Source organism: Entelurus aequoreus, linkage group LG01 (assembly GCF_033978785.1).
Source record: "Entelurus aequoreus isolate RoL-2023_Sb linkage group LG01, RoL_Eaeq_v1.1, whole genome shotgun sequence".
NCBI classification, from domain to species: domain Eukaryota; kingdom Metazoa; phylum Chordata; class Actinopteri; order Syngnathiformes; family Syngnathidae; genus Entelurus; species Entelurus aequoreus.
This window is the reverse complement of record NC_084731.1, coordinates 79,527,364-79,554,863: the sequence shown is the minus strand read 5'-3', so window position 1 is coordinate 79,554,863 and position 27,500 is coordinate 79,527,364. Positions and strand designations below refer to the sequence as shown.

At 37.5% G+C, this 27,500-nt stretch overlaps 2 protein-coding genes across 2 annotated transcripts in view; one reads left to right on the top strand and one right to left on the bottom strand.

Moving 5' to 3' along the window:
• enpp4 (ectonucleotide pyrophosphatase/phosphodiesterase 4) overlaps positions 1-27,500 on the bottom strand; it is a 681,324-nt gene that overhangs the window by 491,265 nt on the left and 162,559 nt on the right. The window lies entirely within an intron of this gene.
• rp1l1a (rp1 like 1a) overlaps positions 14,943-27,500 on the top strand; it is a 31,509-nt gene continuing 18,951 nt past the window's right edge. Inside the window, exon 1 of the mRNA XM_062059317.1 lies at positions 14,943-15,104. The gene's annotated coding sequence lies outside the window, so the exon portion shown is untranslated. The remainder of the gene's footprint in view (positions 15,105-27,500) is intronic.

Here is a 27,500-nt window from a genome sequence, read left to right as displayed (position 1 = left end):
AGGTTTTGGAGCAACATATGTTGCCATCCAAGCAATGTTACCATGGACGCCCCTGCTTATTTCAGCAAGACAATGCCAAGCCACGTGTTACATCAACGTGGCTTCATAGTAAAAGAGTGCGGGTACTAGACTGGCCTGCCTGTAGTCCAGACCTGTCTCCCATTGAAAATGTGTGGCGCATTATGAAGCCTAAAATACCACAACGGAGACCCCCGGACTGTTGAACAACTTAAGCTGTACATCAAGCAAGAATGGGAAAGAATTCCACCTGAGAAGCTTAAAAAATGTGTCTCCTCAGTTCCCAAACGTTTACTGAGTGTTGTTAAAAGGAAAGGCCATGTAACACAGTGGTGAACATGCCCTTTCCCACCTACTTTGGCACGTGTTGCAGCCATGAAATTCTAAGTTAATTATTATTTGCAAAAAAAATAAAGTTTATGAGTTTGAACATCAAATATCTTGTCTTTGTAGTGCATTCAATTGAATATGGGTTGAAAAGGATTTGCAAATCATTGTATTCCGTTTATATTTACATCTAACACAATTTCCCAACTCTTATGGAAATGGGGTTTGTACATACCCTGAAAGAATTTATGATTTCTTGGCCATTCTTCAGAGAATATGAATGATAACACAAAAACCTTTCTTTCACTCATGCTTAATGGTTGTGTGAAGCTATTTATTGGCAAACAACTGTGTTCATTCTTTTTAAATCAAGATGACAAAAGAAAGAACTCAAATGACCCTGATCAAAAGTTTACATACCCCAGTGACTTTTAACTGATAACATGCACAAAAGTTGACACAAACAGGTTTGAATGGCTAATCAAGGTTCCAATCCTCACCTGTGACATGTTTGTTTGTAATTAATGTGTGTGTATAAAAGGTCAGTGAGTTTCTGGGCTTTTGACCGACAATTGCATCTTTCATCCAGTGCTGCACAGATGTTTCTGGATTCTGAGTCATGGGGAAGGCAAAATAATTGTCAAAGGATCTACGAGAAAACGTAATTGAACTGCACAAAACAGGAAAGGGGTATAAAAAGATATCCAAGGAATTGAGAATGCCATTTAGCAGTGTTCAAACGCTGATTAAGAAGTGGAGAATGAGGGATTCAGGTAGACCAGCAAAGATTTCAGCCACAACTGCCAGGAAAATTGTTCGAGACGCAAAGAAAAATCCACAAATAACTTCAGCTGAAATACAGGACTCTATGAAAAACTGTGGTGTGGCTGTTTCAAGATGCACAATAAGGAGGCCCTTTAAGAAAAATGGGCTGCATGGTCGAGTGGCTAAAAAGTTCAATTTTGGTCTCATCACTTCAAATTACTTTGTTCCAGAAGTTTTGAGGCTTGTCTCTGTGCTGTTTGGCGTAATGTAAGCGGGATACTTTGTGACATATGCGCAGAAATGGCTTTCTTCTGGCGACTCGACCATGCAGCCCATTTTTCTTCAAGTGCCTCCTTATTGTTCTAATGGAAGTCAACATTCTTAATCAGCGTTTGAACACTGCTGATTGGCATTCTCAATTCCTTGTATATCTTTTTATACCCCTTTCCTGTTTTATGCAGTTCAATTACCTTTTCTCGCAGATCCTTTGACAATTCTTTTGCCTTCCCCATGACTCAGAATCCAGAAACATCTGTGCAGCACTGGATGAAAGATGCAATGGTCTGTCAGAAGCCCAGAAACTCACTGACCTTTTATACACACACATTAATTACAAACAAACAGGTCAAAGGTGAGGATTGGAACCTTGAGTAGCCATTCAAACCTGTTTGTGTCAACTTTTGTACATGTTATCAGATCAAAGTCACTGGGGTTTGTAAACTTCTGATCAGGGTCATTTGGGTACTTTATTTTGTGATTTTGATTTAAAAAAGAGTAAACACAGTTGTTTGCCAATAAATAGCTTCACACAACCAATAAGCATGAGTGAAAGAAAGGTAAATTCTCCCAGGGTATGTAAACTTATGAGCACAACTGTAAATATATACACATATATATTTATGCTGCCACTAAGAGATATAGTATATTTTTGTCTTAGACATTCTTAATTTGGTTGAAGAAATCTTATTGTTGAACTTTTACGGCTATATTAATTTTACGACGCCCCGGTGTACTACTGTACAGTACAGTGTTGCCGTCTTCACGTTCCATTTCGATTTATTTCTCTTTCGACCGAACCTTGTTAATACAAATCAATTGTTGATCACGTTCACTACCAAAACGTGTAATTGATGCATCATGGTAATAATCCTTATCGCCTTGGGGAATATTTGAGTGTGTGCCAGGACACAAAGCGCTGATTTCTTTATTGCTTGTTACTGGAAACGGAGGCCGGAGTTTCTTCTTCTGTGGTTATCACATGTGGAAGAAAGAGACTAAGGGAGGCAGAAAGAGGTTCCTCCCTATAATTACAAAGATAGCATGGTCCACCCGGAGGAGCCGAGGAGTGTCTCTGGGTGTTGTATGAAGACTGTTCTATCAGCCGGGGGAATGGCATCATTGCTTGTAAATTAATTTGGGCTTCCTGTCACTTGGGTTTTTCTGCGCTCTTATCGCTGGCGGTGTAATATGGGAAGCTGAGAGGCTTGGGGGAGATACTGCTGAGGGCGCTGCGGGCTGAGGGGGGGGGGGCGGAGGTGTGATACTCGAAGGCCGACGCGTATAAAAGAGGAGGAGGTAGATAAGAGGAAAGAGAGAAGCGTGGACGAAACAAGGGATGCAACCTGCTGGATGTCAAGAGCGCATCTCAGGAAGTGGCAAAGTCCGTGATAAGTGAATATGGCCTGGCATCCTATTTAGGCCTACACACACACACACACACACACACACACACACACACACACACACACACATACACACAAGCGATTCATCTCCCTGACTGGCCTCCACACCAGCGGCCTTCACCTATCACCACTATTTGTCTGCGTATTCCAGCCCACGGATAAATCTTCTCTGGAGGGTCCTTATTTAATTCCGCCTCCTATTTCTAAAAGGTCCAACCCGTTCATGATCACATGTGGGCGACACACACGCACACACACACACACCTCTGACCCCGTCTGTTGTGTCTAATTAACCCCTCACACACTGCATTTAGCCTCAATTCCCTAATGGTGATAAATGACTGGAAGCTGTGCTGATGAATTCAGAGGGACACCGACTAAATACTGGGATGGCACCGCCATTTTTTTATTTCATTATATATATATATATATATATATATATATATATATATATATATATATATATATATATATATATATATATATATATATATATATATATATATATATATATATATATATATATATATATATATATATATATATATATACATATATATATATATACATATATATATATATATATATATATATATATACATATATATATATATATATATATATATATATATACATACATACATTACATTACATTATACATACTTTATATACACATAAATACATATATATATATATATATATATATATATATATATATATATATATATATATATATACATATGTATACATATATATAAATATACTGTATATATACATATATACTGTATACATAAATATATACATATACTGTATATATACATATACACACATATATATACATATGTATACATACATACATACATACATACACATACATACATACATACATACATACACATACATACATACATACATACATACATACATATATATATATATATATATATACATACATACATACATACATACATACATACATACATACATACATACATATATATATATATATATATATATATATATATATATATATATATATATATATATATATATATATATATATATATATATATATATATATATATATATATATATATATATATATATAGCTGGGATAGGCTCCAGTAGCCCCGTGACCCCGAGAGGGACAAGTGGCGGATGGATGGGCATATATACACACATATAAACATAAACATATTTTGTTATGCAGTTTTTAATGTAATTATATTAGATTACGTTTTTTTTATATATTGTGCTTCTGAGTTAATGTTACTGACCAATTAGAATGTATTGCTATTTATTGACCCCGAAAGGGACAAGCGGTAGAAAATGGATGGATGGATGGATGGATGGAGTTCATTTAATTTTATTTGTCAGTATAAAAAAAAACTATGTTTATAAAGTTATTCTTTGTTGTATGTCATTTTATATATATCGTTGTTTTTCCTTTCATGTCAATAACGATACAACGTTATGCAGAGGTGTATTAATAACTATTTTACAGACAAATAATACTAATTATTGTCATGGCGAAAAGTGGGGGGCGTGAAATATTTCCTTCTTCCTGGGGGGCGTAAGAGAAAATAATAGAGACGCACTGCTTTAGAAACTTCAGAAAACGTGTACGCACGTGCAACACTTAAAACCTTTTAGCATATCAGTATGTGGAATTGTGGAATGGATTAATGTCATGATCTCACACTACACTTATTATTAGTATTTTGTATAATTTCCTGTCCGGTGCTCTTATTCTTTGTTCCATTTCCTGTTTGCCTTTATTCCTCCGGTCCGAGCGCTGGCTCCCTCAGCTGTCCCTGGTTGCTAATCAGGATGCTACTTATATATCGAATATCAAATCTTGAATAATTTTTGCTTTGCGTTTTGTGCGGTCCTACGCCTGTTTGAACGTTCGCCACTTCCCTGCTGCACGTCTTTGTTTTTGTCATTAAATATGTACACCTCGCCTGCCGCCTCTACCTCCTGGGGTCCAGACCAACAACCCCCGAAGTTAATGTTTTGTTTTTTTTAATCTGCATGTGTCAACGTAGTTCTTTACTTACACTGCAGATGCTATAGTTCAAAATAATGAGATCATAATTAATTACGTCCTCGTGAATAAATGTTTATAAGTTGTGATTCACATAATGAGACGAATAGGTTGATCTCATTTTTCAATAAGGTTCCAAATGTTTATATAATTCTTCTTCTTTACTTTGTAAACACTTTGCACAGTTTCTGTCACTGGATCATATGACTAAATTGTTTATTAGTCCATTCCATAATTTAATTCCACACATTGATATACTAAAGGTTTTATGTGCTGCATGTGCGTACAAATGTTTTAAGTTAAATATTTCCCTAAGTTATATTTATGTATCTTCTTTTGTTGAGAAGAATTGTTGTACATTCTTAGGTAGCAGGTTATAGTTTGCTTTGTGCATAATTTTAGCTGTTTGTAAATGCACCAAATTGCTGAATTTCAATATTTTTGATTCAATAAATAGTTAGAATGTTCTCAATATATACCATTAAGTATTATTCTAACGGATACTTTGTGTCACAGTTATTGAATGAAGTGCACTTTTGTAGTTACGTACCCATATTTCTGCACAATTACTCATATTTGGTCACTTTTATGGTGATTTTTGGTCTCGAATATATTTTGTTTTATTCATTATTGACATATTTCTTGCTGTATATTTTATATGAGTTTTTTAGTTCATTTTGTCATCTCTTATTGCTGCACAACCAATGTGCGATTTGTTTTTCTCCGTCTATTTGTACTTGTGTTTGAATTTCCCTTCTACTGTTACCAAATAGCATTATTTTTGTTGTACTGAAATTCAAAGATAGTCTGTTTTTGTCAAACCATCTCTTTCATTTATTAATTGTCTGTTATTATTTGTATAAGCTTCTGTGTCTTCTCCCCTGAACAAAACGCAGTCGCGTCATCTACAAATAATACTAACTTTAAGTCATTTCTAACTTGATGAACATTAAACAATTTTGGTCCTAGGGTTGATCCCTGAGGCACGCCGCAAGATTTGTATTTGTAAATTTAAATAAATTAATAAATTAAAGTATTGTGATTATTATGTTGTCATGAGAGCTTGTGAACAGGCTATGTGATGTATTGTACTTAAATCAATCAATACGAAACCCTACATCCTGCAAAACAGAAGTGTCAAACGTACGGCCCGTGGGCCGGCGCAGGCCCGCGAACAGGTTAAATCCGGCACCCGGGATGAGTTTGCTAAGTATAAAAATGAGCCAAAATTTTTGAATGAAAGAAACTGCTGTTCTAAATGTGTCCACTAGATGTTGTGATAGCAATTCTTTGTAGATTATGCTACATGTGTAAAAAAAATTAAAATAAACCACATGATGTTAGTACATCAGTCAAGGAAAATGAGTAAACTACATAAATAACATCCTGTAATTTGATTTTGATTTTTTTTTGTATCTTGATAGATTGAAAATTAACACCACCTGATGAACATTGTCACATTATTTATTCAGAAAGTATAAATAACGACAAATAAAGGTAGAAAACTATTAACCGCAACATGTAAGTGTAAAAAAAAAACCAACAACATTATGATTTGTACATTTTCAGAATGTGCTTGTTCTACTTTTAAACAAAGAAAACAATCTGAAGTTGTCTTTATTTTTAAGTTATCGTGCCGTGATTTTACCAGTCCGGCCCACTTGGGAGTGGATTTTTCTCCGTGTGGCCCCCGATCTAAAATGAGTTTGACACCCCTGTTGTAAAACATCTGATTGTTTTGGTGTCACAAACTAAGATCAAGTGCTCAGTTTTGACTCGGAGAAAAAAAAATTAACATTTCAAATTAATAGAGATGTGTTAACTTTATTTTTTTGCTCATTTCAAACTGTCACGTTGAAGACAACCGTTGTGGGAAATCATGGCGGCGCTCAAGGAAAAAAAATCATAAAATAGGCTCGGTCAATTTCAGACACAGCTCTTGTTGATATTTTGCATAAAATCAGGGGAGGGGGATGCAATCAGGAGATTTTGGCTGCAAACAAATCCCCAAATGTGCTCGCTTTCCTTCCCCACAAACGTTGCGATTGTGCTTTACAACATAGTTTTGTTGTAAATAGCGCATTTTTCTACAGCCTTTACTGTAAGGGGAAGCAGTCTGGCGCTTATATATCTTTCCCTTCCCAAGTGCAGACACAAAGGCGGAGAAAGCAGCGTGGAACACGCCGCGTGTATTCAGGTAGCTGGCAGTGGTCCAGCATTGCAAAAACAACAGAGGGGTAATTTATTGCAGCAGACAATAGGACATGCATCATCTATTCAAGCCAATTCTGCCTGGAACCCTGCTAGGGAAATTGGTCCGGGTCCAGGTGTGTGTGGAGGTAAACGGAAACACGGTCAAACAATGGCGACTGTGAATGTCACCCAATTATTTTTTTCTTCTCTTTTTTACACGCCTCTGCTAAACAAAATACAAAAAAGCGTGTTACGTACGGTGGGGGAAGGAGACGGCACAGACAGCAGGGATGTAGTTTAGATCTATGATCTTTTTTTTTTAACATATAATAACAAAACAATGATATAATAAACTAGAGAATGGATTGTGACTGAATCCAAAAGTGTAAGTGGGTGCATCTATGTGTGGTGATTAACTGTTGAGTGTTACCTGTAATGTTGAGCGAGAGGTGGAGGATCAAGCGGGACAAGACAAGCTCGGAGGTCGGTGAGACAGGCAGGAAGTCGAGGCGTAAAAGGTCCGTGTCCAAGCGGGGGGTCGAGATCCAAGCGGCAGTCAGGGAAGCAGAGGGAACAAGGAAAAGACGAGACACACAGCTCGACGCGCGGGAACGGAGGTCTGCTGTTGGAGCGACAAGGAGGACACGAGACAATCAATAAGACGGGGGGAGAAAACACAGAGAGCGGGATTGCATATAGCGTGGAATACGGTTTACTGTACGGGACAGGTAGCTACGTTCTGGCACGGGATAGCAGGTTGTGCAGACTTATGAAGGCGGTCCTCTGCTCAACCGCAGGTGTGCTGATTGCTGGTGATTGATTGCAGCTGCCGGCTGCAGCAGGACTAACACGCCTTCCTACTTCCGTCCGTGATAACAGGAGAGGTAGGCGCCCATGCGAGGACAGAAAAGTGCATTTATGGTTGCGTTAGGAACTTAAAGTTCACTATTTTTTTATTGTTTTGTACTATTTTTTTGTGTAGGAGCTCGACTATGGCAGAAACATTTTGACAACAATTGTATTTCCTGTATTGTCAGTAAAGTGCAGCTGAGCAGCAACCAATGGTCGTATTAAATTCTAAACAACGCAGAGGAAGACACCTCCGGTTAAATAAATATATATATATATATATATATATATATATATATATATATATATATATATATATATATATATATATATATATATATATATATATATATATATATATGTATGTGTGTATGTATATATGTATGTATATATGTATGTAATACGTATATATATATATATATATATATATATATATATATATATATATATATATATATATATATATATATATATATATATATATATATATATATATATATATATATATATATATATATATATATATATATATATGTATACATGTATATGTATACATGTATATGTATACATGTATATGTATACATGTATATATATATATATATATATATATATATATATGTATGTGTGTGTGTGTGTGTGTATGTGTATGTATGGGTGTATGTATATATGTATGTATGTATGTATATATGTGTGTGTGTGTGTATGTGTATGTATGTGTGTATGTATATATGTATGTATGTATGTATATATGTATGTAATACGTATATATATATATATATATTTACATATATATATATATATATATATATGTATACATATATATATGTGTGTGTGTGTGTATGTGTATGTATGTGTGTATGTATATATGTATGTATGTATATACGTATGTAATACGTATATATGTATACATATATATATAAATAAATGCATATATATATATATATATATATATATATATATATATATATATATATATATATATATATATATATATATATATATATATATATATATATATATATATATATATATATATATACATATATATATGTGTGTGTATGTGTATATGTGTGTATGTACATATGTATGTATTTATGTATGTAATACATATATATACATATATATAAATAAATATATATATATATGTATATATATATATAGATATATATATTATATATATATCTATATATATATACATATACATATACATATATATATATATATATATATATATATATATATGTATATGTATATATATTAATGTGTATATATATATTAATGTATATACATATATATGTGTATATTTTTATATATATATATATACTGTATATATGTATACATATATCTTTTTTTTTTTTTTTTAATACAAAACAACTTAATATTACATATTTTAATAATAAAAAAAAATCATAAATATCCTATAGAACGGTCAAGGAGACAGGACTATTGGTTCCAATTTGTTTGCCTACACCGCCATCTAGTGGACAATAACAGACATTCACCTTTCCATTTTCGACGTGTCCTGCTGTTTATTTGCATAGGTCCGGAGCACGTAGAACTACTGCGTGCACGAAACAAGACGCAAATGTGAAGAATGTACTAAAACAGCAATATTATTACTATTATTATTATAATCATTGCAGTGCGCCGCTTGCGAGTTACACTCATGCGTGAACATTGGTTTAGTCACGTAAGACACGGATTGCTCTGCAGTCGAGTGGCGGAGATGTAATCACCTGGACAAGGTTATAAAGTGACACGCAGATTCCATCTTGATTACTGCGGGGACATTTGTTCATTCATTAGCAGCTTAAAGGCAACATTTGTCATCGGCGTGGTCAGAGATTACAACGATAATTGCTTTTCAACGCCAATAAACATGACATTCTATGCATGGCACTAATGGAAGTCAACGTCCTCTTGTTTTGTTTGATATATATCCTCTCAGGTATGTCATAAAAACATCCTAAATGTTTGTGCGTGGATGTGTGTGGCAAGCACCTCTTCCAATTGGCCACATGGGGGTGCTATTATACACAATATTTAACACGATCTACACATGGCCGCAGGGTGGTGCTATATTACACAATATGAAAACATTGTCTATACATGACCACAAAAAATACATATATCCTTGTACAAAAATACTACATACTATTAGTGTTGTCCAATATTTTGGTACCGACACCGGTACCAAAATGTATTTGGATGCTTTTCGGTACTTTTTGATGCTTTTCTAAATAAAGGGGACCACAAAAAATTGCATTATTGGCTTTATTTTAACAAAACATCTTAGGGTACCTTAAACATATGTTTATTATTGCAAGGTTGTCCTTAAATAAAATAGTGAACATACAAGACAACTTGTCTTTTGGTACTAAGTAAACAAACAAAGGCTCCTAATTTAAGGACAAGTGGTAGAAAATGTAATCTACTTGTTCATTTACTATTAATTTCTGCTTAATTTATCTTTTAACATGTTCTATCTACACTTCTGTTAAAATGTAATAATCACTTATTCTTCTGTTGTTTGATACTTTACATTAGTTTTGGATGATACCACAAATGTAGGTATCAATCCGATACCAAGTCGTTACAGGATCATACATTGGTCATATTCAAAGTCCTCATGTGTCCAGGGACATATTTCCTGAGTTTATAAACATAAAATACATTTTTTTAAAAGGAAAGATGTTGTGATGCCCAAAAATATTGATGTAATCATAGTAGTATCGACTAGATACTCTTCTGTACTTGGTATCATTAAAGTGGATGTCAGGTGTAGATCCACCCATGGCATTTGTTTACATTGTGACGCCGGTGAGCTACGGTGTGTAGTGAAGCATGTTTAGCTATTCTTCGTCCTGCAGGGATGATACTTGTAAGAAACTTACTTTATTTGTCGCCATGGAGACCAGGATTAGTGATTTAGAAGTAGCTAAAACACTGCCGACTGCGGCTGGACTTTAGCCGCTAGCTAGCTAGCCATGTCTTAAATCACCTCTTCTTGAGGGCGTTTCAGTGTTATAACTTCACCTTTATCTTTAGTTTTTAAGCCAAAATGCGTCTGTTCTCCCTTTTCTGTCTACACACTCTGTTCGTAAGTACTCTGTGATTGTGCGCTGCCGAACATGCTCCTCTGCTTGTAAACTAGCAATGACACGACGTGACTATGACACGGGAGTGGGGGGGGTCAGGGACCTGCATCTTTTTAGAGGCGGTATAGTACCGAATATGATTTATTAGTATCGCGGTACTATACTAATACCGGTATACCATATATCCCTACTTACTATTTTTAAAAAAGTGTATACCTGGCCACAAGGTGGTGCTGTATTAAATACTATTAAAAAATCATCTAAACCTGACCACAAGGTGGTGTTATAAACGTAATATATACCTAGCGACAAAATAGAGCTATGTTATACACTATAAAAAAATAATATATGCCTGGCCTCATGGTGGTGCTATAGTACACGTCATAGAAAATAATATATGCCTGGCCACATAACGCCGCTAGTATTCATACTATAAAAAAGATCAACCTGGCCAAAGACGGTGCAACACACTACAGTTAAAGAATTTCCGCCAAATTGGAAATATTTTCATAGCTGCAGCATAAAAACCCGTTTACGACCTTGTAGATATTTGTTTCACATTATGAGATCACTATCCTACTGGGGCAGAGCCTTCAGTCGCTCTGGAACAATCTACCACCTGACCTCCGTAACTGCGACTCTCTGCCCACTTTCAAATCTAAACTCAAAACACACCTGTTCCGGTCTGCCTACTCCTACTCCATCTCACTCACCAAATACCCTTGCCCTATTTTTATTCTACTGTGTTGTTTATTTACATGCCTTGGTTTTATTGTGTTTTATACCGTTGAAAAGCCACCTTAAGTTTCCTGAAAGGCGCTATGAAATTAAATTCATTATTATTATTATTATTATTATTATTATCCTGGTGATTTATATTGTTTGGGCTGATTGTAAAAAAAAAACAGATTGTAGTCTAAAGGGTCACAGATGGTGCACAAAAGTGTAATCCTCTTTTAACTTCTTCTTGTCACACCCCCTGTTCTCCTCCCTCCTGAAGAAACATTTATTTTTTAGATCAAATCAATCCAAAATAACAAGTGAGTAATGTTGGCTTTTCACAGTAAAAGGCTTTGATGGGGAAATTATTAATCAAAACATAACTTCCAAATATTTGGTCTCTTACTTTGACAGCTACTCGCGTCTTAATTTGAAGGGCTTTATTGCTCCACTTCCGGTTTTACGGTTTGTCCGCTTGACGTATCTCAGGTGCGCCTTTTTGCTGCGAGAGAACGTGCGACGATCCAATTCCAACCCTTGGTTTTTCTCCGTTGACGATGCAACGCATTGCTGACCATAGAAGTTAGGACATCTCCGTATCGGTAAGACCAACCTTTTTTTCTTCTTCTGTTCTTAAACTACGGTAGTTACTAACACTCCTTATAGGGATTTGTGCTGACACAGCTAGAGGGGGTGCGGAGACGCATGCCGAGCTCCAATAATCCTATCTGCTTTGTTCTTGACCCCAGGGCCAGAGAGTCTGGGCAAAAAACAAGGAATCATTGAGCACTAAAGGAAACGTGTTCAAAGGAAGTCGTTCATAGTTCAACCAGTTTGTGTGAGAAGTGTGAAATACTTGACATGATATAATGTCGTTTTAGGGCAACCTGATACTTGAACAATCCGACTTCAAAACGTTCAAGTGTGGACAGGGACGAAGTTTTTATTCACAAACTCAAACTTGCTAGCGAGAGTTGCATTTCAGAGCCTAACTTTGAACTTTAAACATCCAGAAATATGATACAAAATAATTAGTCTGTGACTTTCAGTGTTAATAATAAAGATTTAGGCAAATGCGATTGCTCGATGCTAATTAACATTGAAAATCCCATATACACGCTTAGCGTTAGTGATTTTTACATGGCGATTTCGAACACTTCCAAGCAGAGAGGTTCCCGTAAAAGCCAACGGCACGTGAGGTCACGCCCGGTTGCCGACGTTGCACTATGGCACTTGGCGATCACCCCAGCAGCACTGAGAGCGGACTCTGCCAAACTTCCTCTAGATAATGTTGACATTTTCAATGGCAACAAAGTAACTGACTCAAAAAAAAATACTCCAACGTAAATAAAGTAAGGCTGTACTTTTCCAAAAATACGCTAGCTTGACCTTTACCCAAATCAGTGGCCTTGTGGTTAGAGTGTCCGCCCTGAGATCGGTAGGTCGTGAGTTTATACCCCGGCTGAGTCATACCAAAGACTAAAAAAATGGGACCCATTACCTCCCTGCTTGGCACCCAGCATCAAGGGTTGGAATTGGGGGTTAAATCACCAAAATGATTCCCGAGCGCGGCCACCGCTGCTGCTCACTGTTCCCCTCACCTCCCAGGGGGTGGAACAAGGGGATGGGTCAAATGTAGAGGGTAATTTCACCACACCTAGTGTGTGTGTGACTATCAGTGGTACTTTAACTTTAACCTGATGCTAATATACATTGGCTTTGCTATCGACATTAGCGATTTTACATGGCGATTTCAACACTTCTAAATTCAACAATAAAAACTACAACTAAGATGCACGTTACTATTAAAGAGTATATATGTATGTAAATATGTATGTATGTATGTATATATACAGGTGTATGTATGTATGTATATATATGTATATATATACATATGTATATATGTATGTGTATATATGTATATATATATATATATATGTATATATATATATATATATATATATATATATATATATATATATATATATATATATATATAATTATTATATATATTTTTTTCTTCTAAAAACTAAAGATAAAGGTGAAGTTATAACACTGAAACGCCCTCAGGAAGAGGTGCTTTAAGACATGGCTAGCTAGCTAGCAACTAACATCCATCCGCAGTTGGCAGTGTTTTAGCTACTTCTAAATCACTAATCCTCGCCTCCATGGCGACAAATATGGTACGTTTCTTACAAGTATCATCCCTGCAGGACGAGGAATAGCTAAACATGTTTCACTACACACCGTAGGAGGATACAATAGCTAACTGGCGTCACCGCTAACAAAAGCTAGCGCGCATGAATGTAGACAAATGCCATTGGTGGATCTACACCTGACATCCACTGTAATGATACCAAGTACCATAGCGTATCTTATATTTATATATATATTTATTATCTTCACCAAATCTTTTTTCCTTTTTTTAAAATTCATATTATGTTTATAAACTCAGGAAATATGTCCCTGGACACATGAGGACTTTGAATATGACCAATGTATGATCCTGTAACTACTTGGTATCGTATCGATACCTAAATTTGTGGTATCATTCAAAATGTATGTAAAGTATCAAACAACAGAATAATAAGTGATTATTACATTTTAACAGAAGTGTAGATAGAACATGTTGAAACAGAAAATAAGCAGATATTAACAGTAAATGAACAAGTGGATTAATAATCAATTTTTACTGTTTGTCCCTCATAATTAAGACAAAATATTAGAATGATAAATGACACCATATGTTACTGCATATGTCAGCAGACTAATTAGGAGCCTTTGTTTGTTTACTTACTACTAAAAGACAAGTTGTCTCGTATGTTCACTATTTTATTTAAGGACAAACTTGCAATAATAAACATATGTTTAATGTACCCTAAGATTTTTTGTTAAAATAAAGCCAATAAAGAATTTTTTTGTGGTTCCCTTTATTTAGAAAAGTATCGAAATACATTTTGGTACCGGTACCGGTGCCAAACTATTGGTATCGGAACAACCCTTCACTACACCCAACTGTTGAAAATAGGACATCCTGTCAGGTGTCAAGCACATGAGAGCGTCATTTGTCTCCGCACTATCTTGTCCTCACCATGGCAACCCCCTCCCTCCCTCCCTCCGCACGCAGCTTCTTAAGCAGGCTTTTCTTTCTATCCTTAGCCTCCCTCTTCTCGTCTCCTCCTTCACCCCCGTCTCCCCCCTTCCTCCATGTTACCGATTAGCGACTGCCATTTTAATCTGGGAGCCGAAGAAGCAGCGGCGCTCGCGACTCAAGAGTGCAGCGGTAGCTTGAGTACTTGGCGGAAAAAAGAAAAAAAAAACTTGCTGGGAAGCCTTTTGGACCGATCAACGGCTCTTTCCTGGGGGGGAAAAAAAAATCCCATTTGGACCATGTTTCCTAAAACTGTGAGTGTTGTTGTTGTACATGTGTGAAGTAATCGTTGCAATGTCATTAAGGATGAATTGAGCATCAATGCAATGGATGATATTTGTGCAAAAAACATTCAAATAATTGTAATTCTTAGACTAAGGTAAATACTCTCACTTTGCATTAAACTTTTTTCGCCATGTTCTACCTAAGAAACAATTTTTCTCTCCGACTACCACCAATATTGAAATACAGTAGCGCAGTAGGCCCAAGTAGAACATTAAAAACAAGGCAGAGGTTTTATTTAACAGGTATATTTCATACCTCTGTAACATTACACACCGTTTGAACAGTAACACTGTGTTTGGATATAGGAATTTTTTTTTTTTTTGTGTACTACAGTTTGAGAATCACTGCTTAACGTCGTAAGTCTTACTGTACATTCGTTTTAACCACCTCCTATTTCACCTTGCCCTGCCAAACGAAGACGTTTGTTTGCGTTTTACCGCCGGAGAAAGCAGCGATGTGAGTGGTGTGCAATTTAGAGAGAGGTGTAAGGTGGTTAGCAAGGATTAGGATGCCGAGCGTCACGTTGAGACAAGTCGCTTATGTCACCCGCGGACCTTGAAAGCATGTTAAGAGCTCCGACTGATCGTTGATGCGGCGATGTAGACGTGCGGACTGATACTGAAATATCGATGCCGACGATACCAATATCGATTCTCAAAACAAAATATTCAACTTTGTATCATTGACGCAATGTAAAAAAGTAACTGTCAATATTGAATGCTTCTGTTCAGTATTTTCAGTATTGTGACTTACTTGTACTTCTAATAGTTCTTATTAGTTCACATATTTTGATGCTTTTATTATGTTAGTTATTTCCTTTTGTTATGGTTTGAAACATTATTTCCGTGTACTTTGTATGATTCTGTCTGTTTTTTCTGTTGTGTTAGCTCGGGGGTCAGCAACCCGCGGCTCTCGAGATGCATGCGGCTCTTTGGTGCCGCCCTAGCGGCTCCCTGGAGCATTTTAAAAAAAGGAATGAAAATGGAAAAAGATGGGGGGGAAATAATTGTTTTGTTGTAGTATGTTTTTTGTTTTTTTTAGGACAAACACAACACAAACCTTCCCAATTGTTAGAAAGCCCACTGTTTAATATGTTTGTGTGTATGCTTCACTGATGAGAGTTTTTGGTGATCATCGTCTTGTCCTACTAATTTTGGCGGTTCTTGAACTCACCATAGTTGTGTGGACTGTGACGTTTGTTTACATGTAAAATCTTCCACTGCTTTGTCTCATTTTGTCCACCAAAAGTTTTATGCTGTGCGTGAATGCACAAAGGTGCGCTGTGTTGATGTTATTGACTTGTTGGAGTGCTAATCAGGCATATTTGGTCAATCAATGCTATCATGCTATTTAGGCTCGCTGTATGTACATATTGCATCGCTATGCCTCATTTGTAGGTATATTTGAGCCCATTTAATATCCTTTACTTTTATCCTCTTTGTATATAATTTAGTTTTGCATGTCTCATGACACATTTCAGATAGTTGTTTGTGTGCCGTGTTGTTCCCGACCACAGCCACGGACAAAGATTGTAATAAATCCATTAAGAGAAGACAGCCTGCCGTTGCCTTTAACTTGGACACAAACATCTATACCTTTGGCATTAAAAGCCAGTAATTTCCAGGAGTTATCTCACCTTCGGAGTAGCCTCTGATTTACTAATGTTTTCTAATGTTGTAAAAATGTGTAGAATGAATATTACATTTCAACATTTCTGTCAATGAAGATTTGCTTCAGCCTGCAACACATAGTCATTTTGATAGTAGGATTGTAGCGGTAAAGTCCTAAACTCTTACTGTTACTGGTTGCCGAATATAAATGAAGCTAGTTTAGACGTGTGTAGCCGGCTAATAATCGATGTCCAGAATTATGTCCATGTTTAACAAAAATGTTTATTATCATACAGTCACATAAATAAAACTCACTTTGTAACAAAATGGAAAATACACAGGAGCAAACAAATACTAGCCTGGCACAGTCAAAAACTGTTGCGCCGCCACTCAGCAACACCTGAGCAAGATCCTAGCCCCTCCCCAAGTAGACTGGCACTTGGCCTTGAGCCAACCCCTTAGTGATATCATAAACTTGACAGACAGAAAGAGTATATGGCTCTCACAAGGCTAACATAGCTCATATAGACACTTACGTCATGTGTTGCCTTCATTATAACACTTATATAAGACTTTTAAAGTACTTTTGATAGTAGGCTAATATAGCTAATATAGACACTTACATCCTGTGTTGTCTTCATTATAAAACTTATATAAGACTTTTAAAGTAATTTTGATAGTAGGCTAGTATAGCTAATATAGACACTTACATCATGTGCTGTCTTCATTATAACACTTATATACGGCTTTTCATTTTTTGTGGCTCCAGACAGATTATTTTTTTGTATTTTTTGGTCCAATTTGTCTCTTTCAACGTTTTGGGTTGCCGACCCCTGTATTAGCTTCATGCCACCTCAATATACTTCAGAGTTTGAAAGAAATAATTATATGTAATAAATACATCAATAATAAATATTATATAATAAATATTAACAATAAACAAACAACTGCATTCATTCCGCGATGTTGTTATTTGAAATACACAACTTTTTAAATTTTACCGGACATATTATGTACATTTTCACAAAGTATTGTTATCGGATCGGTATAGTGATTAAAGCCTGAATTTTACTCGGTATCTGATCGGAAAGAAAATCAGTGCTATCGCACACCACTAGATGCACCAAAAAAAAGCTTCAAGCACACCTGTGAAGTGAAAACCATTTCAGGTGACTACCTCTTGAAGCTCATCGAGAGAATGCCAAGAGTGTGCAAAACAGTAATCCGAGCAAAGGGTGGCTTTTTTGAAGAAACTAAAATATAAAAGATGTTTTCAGTTATTTCCCCTTTTTTTGTTAAGTACATAACGGAGGTGCTGCGAACCGATCCAGTGAGAGCTGAAGATCCTGGCCAGATGAAGCCATCAGGACCACATCATCTGCAAAAAGCAGAGACCTGATCCTTCAGCCACCAAACCGGATCCCCTCAACGCCTTGACTGCGCCTAGAAATTCTGTCCATAAAAGTTATGAACAGAATCGGTGACAAAGGGCAGGCTTGGCGGAGTCCAACCCTCACTGGAAATGTGTCCGACTTACTGCCGGCAATGCGGACCAAGCTCTCACACTGATCGTACAGGGAGTGGACCGCCACAATCAGACAGTCCGATACCCCATACTCTCTGAGCACTCCTCACAGGACTTCCCGGGGTGCACGGTCGAATGCCTTCTCCAAGTCCACAAAGCACATGTAGACTTATTGGGCAAACTCCCATGCACTCTCAAGGACCCTGCCGAGAGTATAGAGCTGGTCCACAGTTCCACGACCAGGACGAAAACCACACTGTTCCTCCTGAGTCCGAGGTTCGACTATCCGGCATAGCCTCCTCTCCAGTACACCTGAATAGACCTTACCGGGAAGGCTGAGGAGTGTGATCCCACGATAGTTGGAACACACCATCCGGTTCCCCTTCTTAAGGTGAGGAACCACCACCCCGGTCTGCCAATCCAGAGGTACCGCCCCCGATGTCCACGCGATGCTGAAGAGTCTTGTCAACCAAGACAGCCCCACAGCATCCAGAGCCTTTAGGAACTCCGGGCGGATCTCATCCACCCCCGGGGCCTTGCCCCCAAGAAGCTTTTTAACTACCTCAGCAACCTCATCCCCAGAAATAGGAGAGCCCACCACAGATTCCCCAGACACTGCTTCCTCATAGGAAGACGTGTTGGTGGGATTGATTCCCTCCATCGATCCACGACATCCGCAGTCAAGGTCAGCAGAACACCATCCCCACCATACACAGTGTTGACAGTGCACTGCTTCCCCTTCCTGAGGCGGCGGATGGTGGTCCAGAATCGCTTCGAAGCCGTCCGGAAGTCGTTTTCCATGGCTTCCCCGAATTCCTCCCATGTCCGAGTTTTTGCCTCCACGACCGCTGAAGCCGCACACTGCTTGGCCTGTCGGTACCTGTCAGCTGCCTCCGGAGTCCTATGAGCCAAAAGAACCCGATAGGACTCTTTCTTCAGCTTGACGGCATCCCTCATCGCTGGTGTCCACCAACGGGTTCTACAATTACCGCCACGACAGGCACCAACTACCTTGCGGCCACAGCTCCAATCAGCCGCCTCCACAAGAGGTGCAGAACATGGTACACTCGGACTCAATGTCCAACACCTCCCTCGTGACATGTTCAAAGTTCTTCCGGAGGTGGGAATTGAAACTCTCTCTGACAGGAGACTCTGCTAGACGTTCCCAGCAGACCCTCACAATGGGTTTGGGCATGCCATGTCTGTCCGGCATCCTCCTCCACCATCGCAGGCAACTTACCACCAGGTGGTGATCGGTAGAAAGCTCCGCCCCTCTCTTCACCCGAGTGTCCAAAACATGAGGCCGCAAATCCGATGACACAACTACAAAGTCGATCATGGAACTGCGGCCTAGGGTGTCCTGGTGCCAAGTGCACATATGGACACCCTTATGTTTGAACATGGTGTTTGTTATGGACAATCTGTGACGAGCACAAAAGTGCAATAACAAAACACCACTTGGGTTCAGATCCGGGAGGCCATTCTTCCCATTTACGCCTCTCCAGGTTTCACTGTCGTTGCCAACATGAGCATTGAAGTCCCCCAGTAGGACAAGGGAATCACCCGGGGGAGCACTTTCCAGTACTCCCTCGAGTGTATCCAAAAAGGGTGGGTACTCTGAACTGCTGTTTGGTGCGTAAGCACAAACAACAGTCAGGACCCGTCCCCCCACCCGAAGGCGGAGGGAAGCTACCCTCTCGTCCACTGGGTTGAACTCCAACGTGCAGGCATTGAGCCGGGGGGCAACAAGAATTGCTACCCTCGCCCGTCGCTTCTCACTGCCGGCAACGCCAGAGTGGAAGAGAGTCCAGCTCCTCTCGAGAGAACTGGTTCCAGAGCCCTTGCTGTGCGTCAAAGTGAGTCCAACTATATCCAGCGGGAATTTCTCCAAAAACTTAGACCTTTAAAAAACGTGTTTGTCGTCTTATATCATGCAGACTTAAAAGTAGACACTACATGGCAGTAAATGTTGATTGGTGAATAGAAAAGTTTGTATAGTGAAGCAAATGTCTCCATAAGAAACAATGTCAATATGAATAATGGCTTCTTGCTTCGACAAAAGTCCATATTTTAGTGAAGTTTTGTACATTTTGAACACGATATAAAAAGTTTTACAGTACTATATATCAAACAAACATAACAAAGGAGAGATAGATACACTTTTTACTGATTAACAAACAAAACAACAAGCTGAACTGTCCTGTATACTCTGCTCTGCCAACACACACACAGAAGTCCCATTGGTGCCCTCACAAACGATTCGAAATACAAAAAATCCTTAATTTAAACAACAATATCGCTACAATAATAAATAATTCGAAAAGTCAAATCCACCCACATTACACTGGCACAAGAGGAGCTGACTAGAAAGAAGGAGAAGGTAGGGATCGGGCGGATGGGCCGTGTGTGTGTGTGTGTGTGTGTGTGTGTGTGTGTGTGTGTGTGTGTGTGTGTGTGTGTGTGTGTGTGTGTGTGTGTGTGTGTGTGTGTGTGTGTGTGTGTGTGTGTGTGTGTGTGTGTGTGTGTGTGTGTGTGTGTGTGTGTGTGTGTGTGTGTGTGTGTGTGTGTGGCTTGAAAGAGGCACTGCTGAATGAGAGGTTGCTCTTCTCCTCCGCCGTAAAAAAAAAAAAGGCTGCTTTGGCATCTTTTTTCCAGAAAATAAAAAATTGCTAGCCTGCTTTGTCAATTCTTCCATACTTGCGAGCGCCATTAATGCACTCCTCGCAATTACTCTTCTGAAATTAACTTTAGAATGAATTAATTTTTCTTTCTGCGCTGGTCTGTTGTCTTTTCGGTACTCATGTTGAGTTAGGAAAAAATGGACACAACTTGTCAGAAGGCGAAAAAAAACAGTGAAAAGGCCCACGCGCTGAGAAGTGACGAGTACTGGGTACTGCACAGCGCCCTGATTTTTCCCTGCAGGCGTGACACAAAATGAATGCCTGAACAAAGCGCGCGTACACAGAGACACTGTTCGCATATTTGGTCTGATCTTAAAGTTACTAAATCAAAAAGTTTGCAAATAGAGAAGTTGGGAAATGGAGGTTCCACTGTACTGTTATCAGCGCTCGTTGTCAAATGACCGTAGTGTTTGAATTTGTTATAACTAATCATTGTAATTTCGCCAAGAAGTTGCAGACATTCTCCGTGTATGTTTTACGCGTGTTTGTCCATCTTAAACATTCATTCATGTTCCAACACATTTACCCCCACACAGTAAGAGCATTTGTGAACTGCTGAACTCCAACTGGAGCCCAAATTTTGGTTGGTAAATGAGAGACGATGAGAGATTACCACACCTCAACATCTCTAACATGTAAATGCTGCCTCGTTGCGAACCAAAATTTGTTTTTAATTGCCTTACGCTGGATTAGGGTTGTACAGTATATCGGTACTAGTATAGTATCGCGGTACTAATTAATCAAAAATGGTACTATACTCTGTTTGAAAAGTACCGGTTCGCCATATCTTTTTTTTAAGGGCATGGCGGCGCGTCGTCGTGACATTGCTGGTTTTACGAGCAGAGGAGCATGTTCGGCAGCGCACAATCACAGAGTACTTACAAGCAGACACAGTGTGTAGACAGACAAGGGAGAACGGACGCATTTTGGCCTAAAAACTGACGATAAAAGTGAAGTTATAACACTGAAACGCCCTCAGGAAGAGGTGCTTTAAGACATGACTAGCCAGCTAGAGGCTAAAGTCCAGCCCCAGTCGGGCAGTGTTTTAGCTACTTCCAAATCACTAATCCTCGCCTCCATGGCAACAAATAAAGTATGTTTCTTACAAGTATCATCCCTGCAGGGCGAGGAATAGCTAAACATGCTTCACTACACACCGTAGCTCACCGGCGTCAAATGTAAACAAACGCCATTGGTTGATCTACACCTAACATCCACTGTAATGATATCAAGTACAATAGCGTATCTAGTCGATGCTACTATGATTACATCAATATGTTTTATCGTCACAAAATATTTTTTCCTTTTTTAAAATTAATTTTATGTGAATAAACTGAGGAAATATGTCCCTGGACACATGAGGACTTTGTATATGACCAATGTATGATCCTGTAACTACTTGGTATCGTATCGATACCTAAATTTGTGGTATCATCCAAAACGAATGTAAAGTATCAAACAACAGAAGAATAAGTGATTATTACATTTTAACAGAAGTGTAGATAGAACATGTTGAAACAGAAAATAAGCAGATATTAACAGTAAATGAACAAGTGGATTAATGATCCATTCTTACAGTTTGTCCCTCATAATTTTGACAAAATAATAGAATGATAAATTACACAATATGTTACTGCATACGTCAGCAGACTAATGAGGAGCCTTTGTTTGTTTACTTACTACTAAAAGACAAGTTGTCTTGTATGTTCACTATTTTATTTAAGGACAAACTTGCAATAAGAAACATATGTTAAATGTACACTAAGATTTTTTGTTCAAATAAAGCCAATAATGCAATTTTTTGTGGTCCCCTTTATTTAGAAACATATAGAAAAGTATCGAAATACACTTTGGTACCAGTACCAGTACCAAAATATTGGTATCGAGACAAGCCTACCCTGGATAAATAAAAGTGAAATGCATGTAAACTAGAAAGTGAGGCTGACAGTGAGTTCCTGGATGTTCATACATTACCCAGAGGGCTCTGCGCCGTAGAAAGGAACCACAAGTAGGTCTGAGCTACAATTGCGCCGTTTAAGCCTGTGTTTTTGAAAACTGTGACTCCTTACAGTGGTACGCTAAAGGATCACTTGATTAAAGTACAGTGTTGTATTTTTCCGATATTCAATCACAGTGTTACTGTTCAAACCGTGTGCAAAGTTACAGTGGCCGAAAATTTGAAATATTCTTGTTAAATAAAACCTGCTCCTGGTTTTTAATGAATACTTGGGCCTACTGCGCTTTATTGTTAGTATTTTTTTAGATTGTACTTGGTGAAAAAAGTTGAAGCAATAGAGGTGAAACACAAAAAATTATAGAACACTGTGCAGCAATTGAACTTCAAATGTGAAACTAATATGTGATATAAACTCAGTGAGATATGTCAAGACTTTATTTGTTATCATTTTGATGGTCATGGCTTAAACTTTTTTCTGGCATCTCAGCTGCCAGTTTTTCTTCCGCAAAATCAAATGTACCGTCTTTCAATTTACAGTAATACACCATTAAAAACAGCACCCGTAGATTTTACAGTCAAGAACTGGCAGCTCAGTCAACAGAATTTTAATGCAAAAAAACAGTAGTAGTTTTTTTTCAATTTACAGTAATATGCTGTAAAGAACAACATAAAATGTATTGTCATTTTTATTAATTTGATGGGTAGTCTCGTGTAAAGTTAAGTGTTTTTATTTAGACAAAAACATGTTTGGAAAGTATGATAATATACTGTAATACTAGATGAGGCAATTCCTGAAGTAATTGCGTGTGAATGCTCCAATGCTGACGTTGAACTGAAATCCTAGAATTTTTCTTCAAGTGTTGAAGTAGAGCACACAATTTCCAAAATATTTTGAAGTTGGAACAGTTTGAATCAGATGAAAAATGTGGAAGTTGTGGAACTTTCAAGAATGTCCCATTGATTTCAATGAAAATTTCCAAACAATTTGGGACTTTCGGGAAAAGCGGGAATTTTTTTGAAAATGGTAAAAAATTTGAATGGTCTGAATGAGTTGAAATGGTCTGTGTTTAAAATTTTCATGTTGAAGTAGTAACATGTTGAATTGAGAAATGGAATTACGGAATTCCTGGAATTTTGGGGAAAACTGGGAATTGTTTCAGTTCAAAAAACAACTTTGTTTTTTGGTCTGTTTAAAAGGAATGTTTTGACGGTGGAATGGTTGAAGTGGGTTGAAAAATGTGGAAGGAGTAGTCGCCAGAAAAAAAGGGTTGGAATAGGGCTTTGGAAAACCAGGAATTCTGGAAAATCTTGGAATTTTTTTTTGCTTGGAAAAAAAGGTAGTTTGAATTTCCAGAATGGTGAAATGTGTTGAAGGTGGAATGATTGGAATAAGTTGGAATATGTGGAAATGGTGGAATTTTGAAAAATGGCCAATTCATTTTGAATGGGAAAAATGTCCCGGAAAACCTGGAATTCTGGGAAATCTGGGAATTTTTGGAATTTGTCAAGGGAAAGCCCGCGATTCCCAAAGAGGCTGAACAGTTTGAAGTTGGAACGGTTTGAATCAGGTGAAAAATGTGGAAGGTAGAGCGTGCCAAAATCTGAAGAACAAGAAGAATAAATAGATGAATTTTGGTGTAGAAAACTTTGGAGCATTCACACAATAATATTTGTTGCAATATTGGATACTATTAAAGTTGAAGGATTTAGGTATGCAATTTCAAACAGTACATATATTTTTTCTGTCAAAATGAAAAAATAACTAATAACTACATTTCATTTAGTGAGATTATATGAAGTACTTTATTGACACATATCATTTCCAGGTGTTTGCGGGCCAGATAAAATTATGTGGCGGGCCAGATCTGGCCCCCGGGCCTTGAGTTTGACACCTGTGCTATAGAGGATTTTTTCCTTGCCTCCGTCGCCAAGTGCTTGCTCATATGGGCTTCAGTCGGTTGTCTTTATTGTAGATCTCCACCTGCTTCATGTCTAAAAAGCTAACTCCAGTTGCAAGTTGGCGCTTCATAAATCTGGATGTGCCAAAGTGATGGTTGTTATTGACTATGGAGTGATTCAGTGTTGAAAATGAGGAACAGCACCAGTCATGGTCTTGCGACACGTGACACCCTTACAGGATGAGTCAGGAAGTCTTGTTAGTCCATGTCCTGACCTGAATCCTCCTCAGTCAAACATCCAGATTAGTGACGAGGTTATCCTCAAAGGGAAATGTGACTAAACACAACAATAACTCTCGAGCACAGGTGTCAGACTCAAGGTCTGGACCGCCACATCATTTTATGTGGCCTGGAAATAATATGTGTCAATAAAATACTTCATCTTTTCTGACTAAATGTATTTGTTCTTTCCATTTTGACAGAAAAAAAATACCAGCACTGCATGAAATTGCATAAATTTTAAACTTTGATATTATCCAATATTGCAGCAAATATATTTTCCTAAATCATAAATATCTGAGCAAATTATCCATCAAATTGCACACGGTGAAAATAACAGATTTTACGATAACAGTGGTTTTTACAGCATGTAATTAAATTTAACGCAAAATTCTGTTGACTGAGCTTCCAATTTTTTACTGTAAGTTAAAAAGTTAAAGTACCAATGATTGTCAGACACACACTAGGTGTGGTGAAATTAGCCTTTGCATTTGACCCATCCCTTTGTTCACCCCCTGGGAGGTGAGGGGAGCAGTGAGCAGCAGCGATGGCTGCGCCCGGGAATAATTTTGGTGATTTAACCCCCAATTCTAATAATTAGTAATAGGTCCCATTTTTATAGTCTTTGATAAATCCACGGTTGTTGTTTATACGGTGTGTTACTGTAAATGGAAAAATGTTACCACTTTGTTTACGATTAAAAAAACGGCAAGTTCAATTGCCAGATTTAAAAAAACCAAAAAAACAGTGGTACTGTTTTTTTTCATTTACAGTAATATGTTGTAAAAACCACCTTACATTTTACAGTAAAATTCTTGCAAGTAAACGACTAGGTTTTTTTCCGTTAAAAAAACAGTGGTAATGTTTTTTTTATTTACCATAATAAGATGTCAAAAAAAACAACGCATATTTTATAGGGGTGTCAAAAAATGTTTATTTTCGAATGAATCGCGATTCTTGTGTGTAACGATTCTCAATTGATTCAAATAAATCTTTTTTTTTTTTTTTTTTTTTTATCTAGCCACTTTATTAAAGGTTTGGGTAGAATTTTATCAAACAAAACCAGTTTTCTTTTAAATAATATAGCAATGTATCAGAGCTGTTTATATATTTTATGGAGGAATGTAGTTAATAAAAGAACTGGAACCTGATGTTATTTAAATTTCTGAATCGAATCATTACCCCTAACAATCGAATCGACTCGTGTGGTGCCCAAAGACTCACAGCTGTAATATTTTGCAGGAAAATTGGGGTGACTGAGTCGCCAGTTTTTTTTTTACAATTAAAGCTACATTTTTTTTTTTTGTTAACAGTGTAGGTAAAAAAAAATATACAGTACAGGCCAAAAGTTTGGACACATCTTCTCATTCAATGCGTTTTCTTTATTTTCAAGACTATTTACATTGTAGATTGTCACTGAAGGCATCACAACTATGAATGAACACATGTGGAGTTATGTACTTAACAAAAAAAGGTGAAATAACTGAACTACAATACAAAACATGTTTTCAGTTATTTCACCTGTTTTTGTTAAGTACATAACTCCACATGTGTTCATTCATAGTTTTGATGCCTTCAGTGACAATCTACAGCAGGGGTGGGCAATTAATTTTTACCGGGGGCCGCATGAGCAACCCGAGCACTGCTGGAGGGCCACATCGACAATATTTCAATTAAATTTTGCTCAATATTATTTTTGATATATACCGTAAGATAAATAATAATAATAATAATAATAATAATAATAATTAATAATAATAGTAATACTTCAACATAGTGTGTGTAACAGCATTCCATGACTAATATAAATAAATTAACATTAAAAATAAATGACAGTAAAATAAGCACACGTATGACTGAGGAGTCATAGTGTAACTTTGTGTAGTGTTTGAGTTGTCCGACTTTTTGTGTGGCCATAAACGCACCAGTGGTTTAGTGCTATGCGTGTTGGTGACAGATGACAAGTTGGTTTTGGCCTGGTTTGTACGGAAGAAAATGACTAGTTTTTCGAGATAGAAGTGTTTTACTTATGTTTTTGGTGTGGTTCTGGCCGAATATAAACAGTTTTGCTCAATAAAGTGATCTATATATATTTCCTGGCCCCGAAGCATCTCGATAGACGTTACAATAATTGAACGGTGTTCAATTGAACGGTGTTGACGAACACCGTTAGGGCCGCTTGTTGTCACTGTCACTCAAAGTTACATAGAATAAATATGTTTATTTTGTTTAGAATTCAGATGGGATTTGATTTGGTGCGCGGCATATATTTGCTGCGCGCAGCAGACGCTAGCAGTGCGCAATTGCGCAGGCACGCACCTTAGAGGGAACGTTGCATGGCAGTCCATGTCTTGTTGGAAACACGCCATTCTTCATCAACTTTTCTCTTTTTAGCGTCTCGGGTGTAAACCGTGC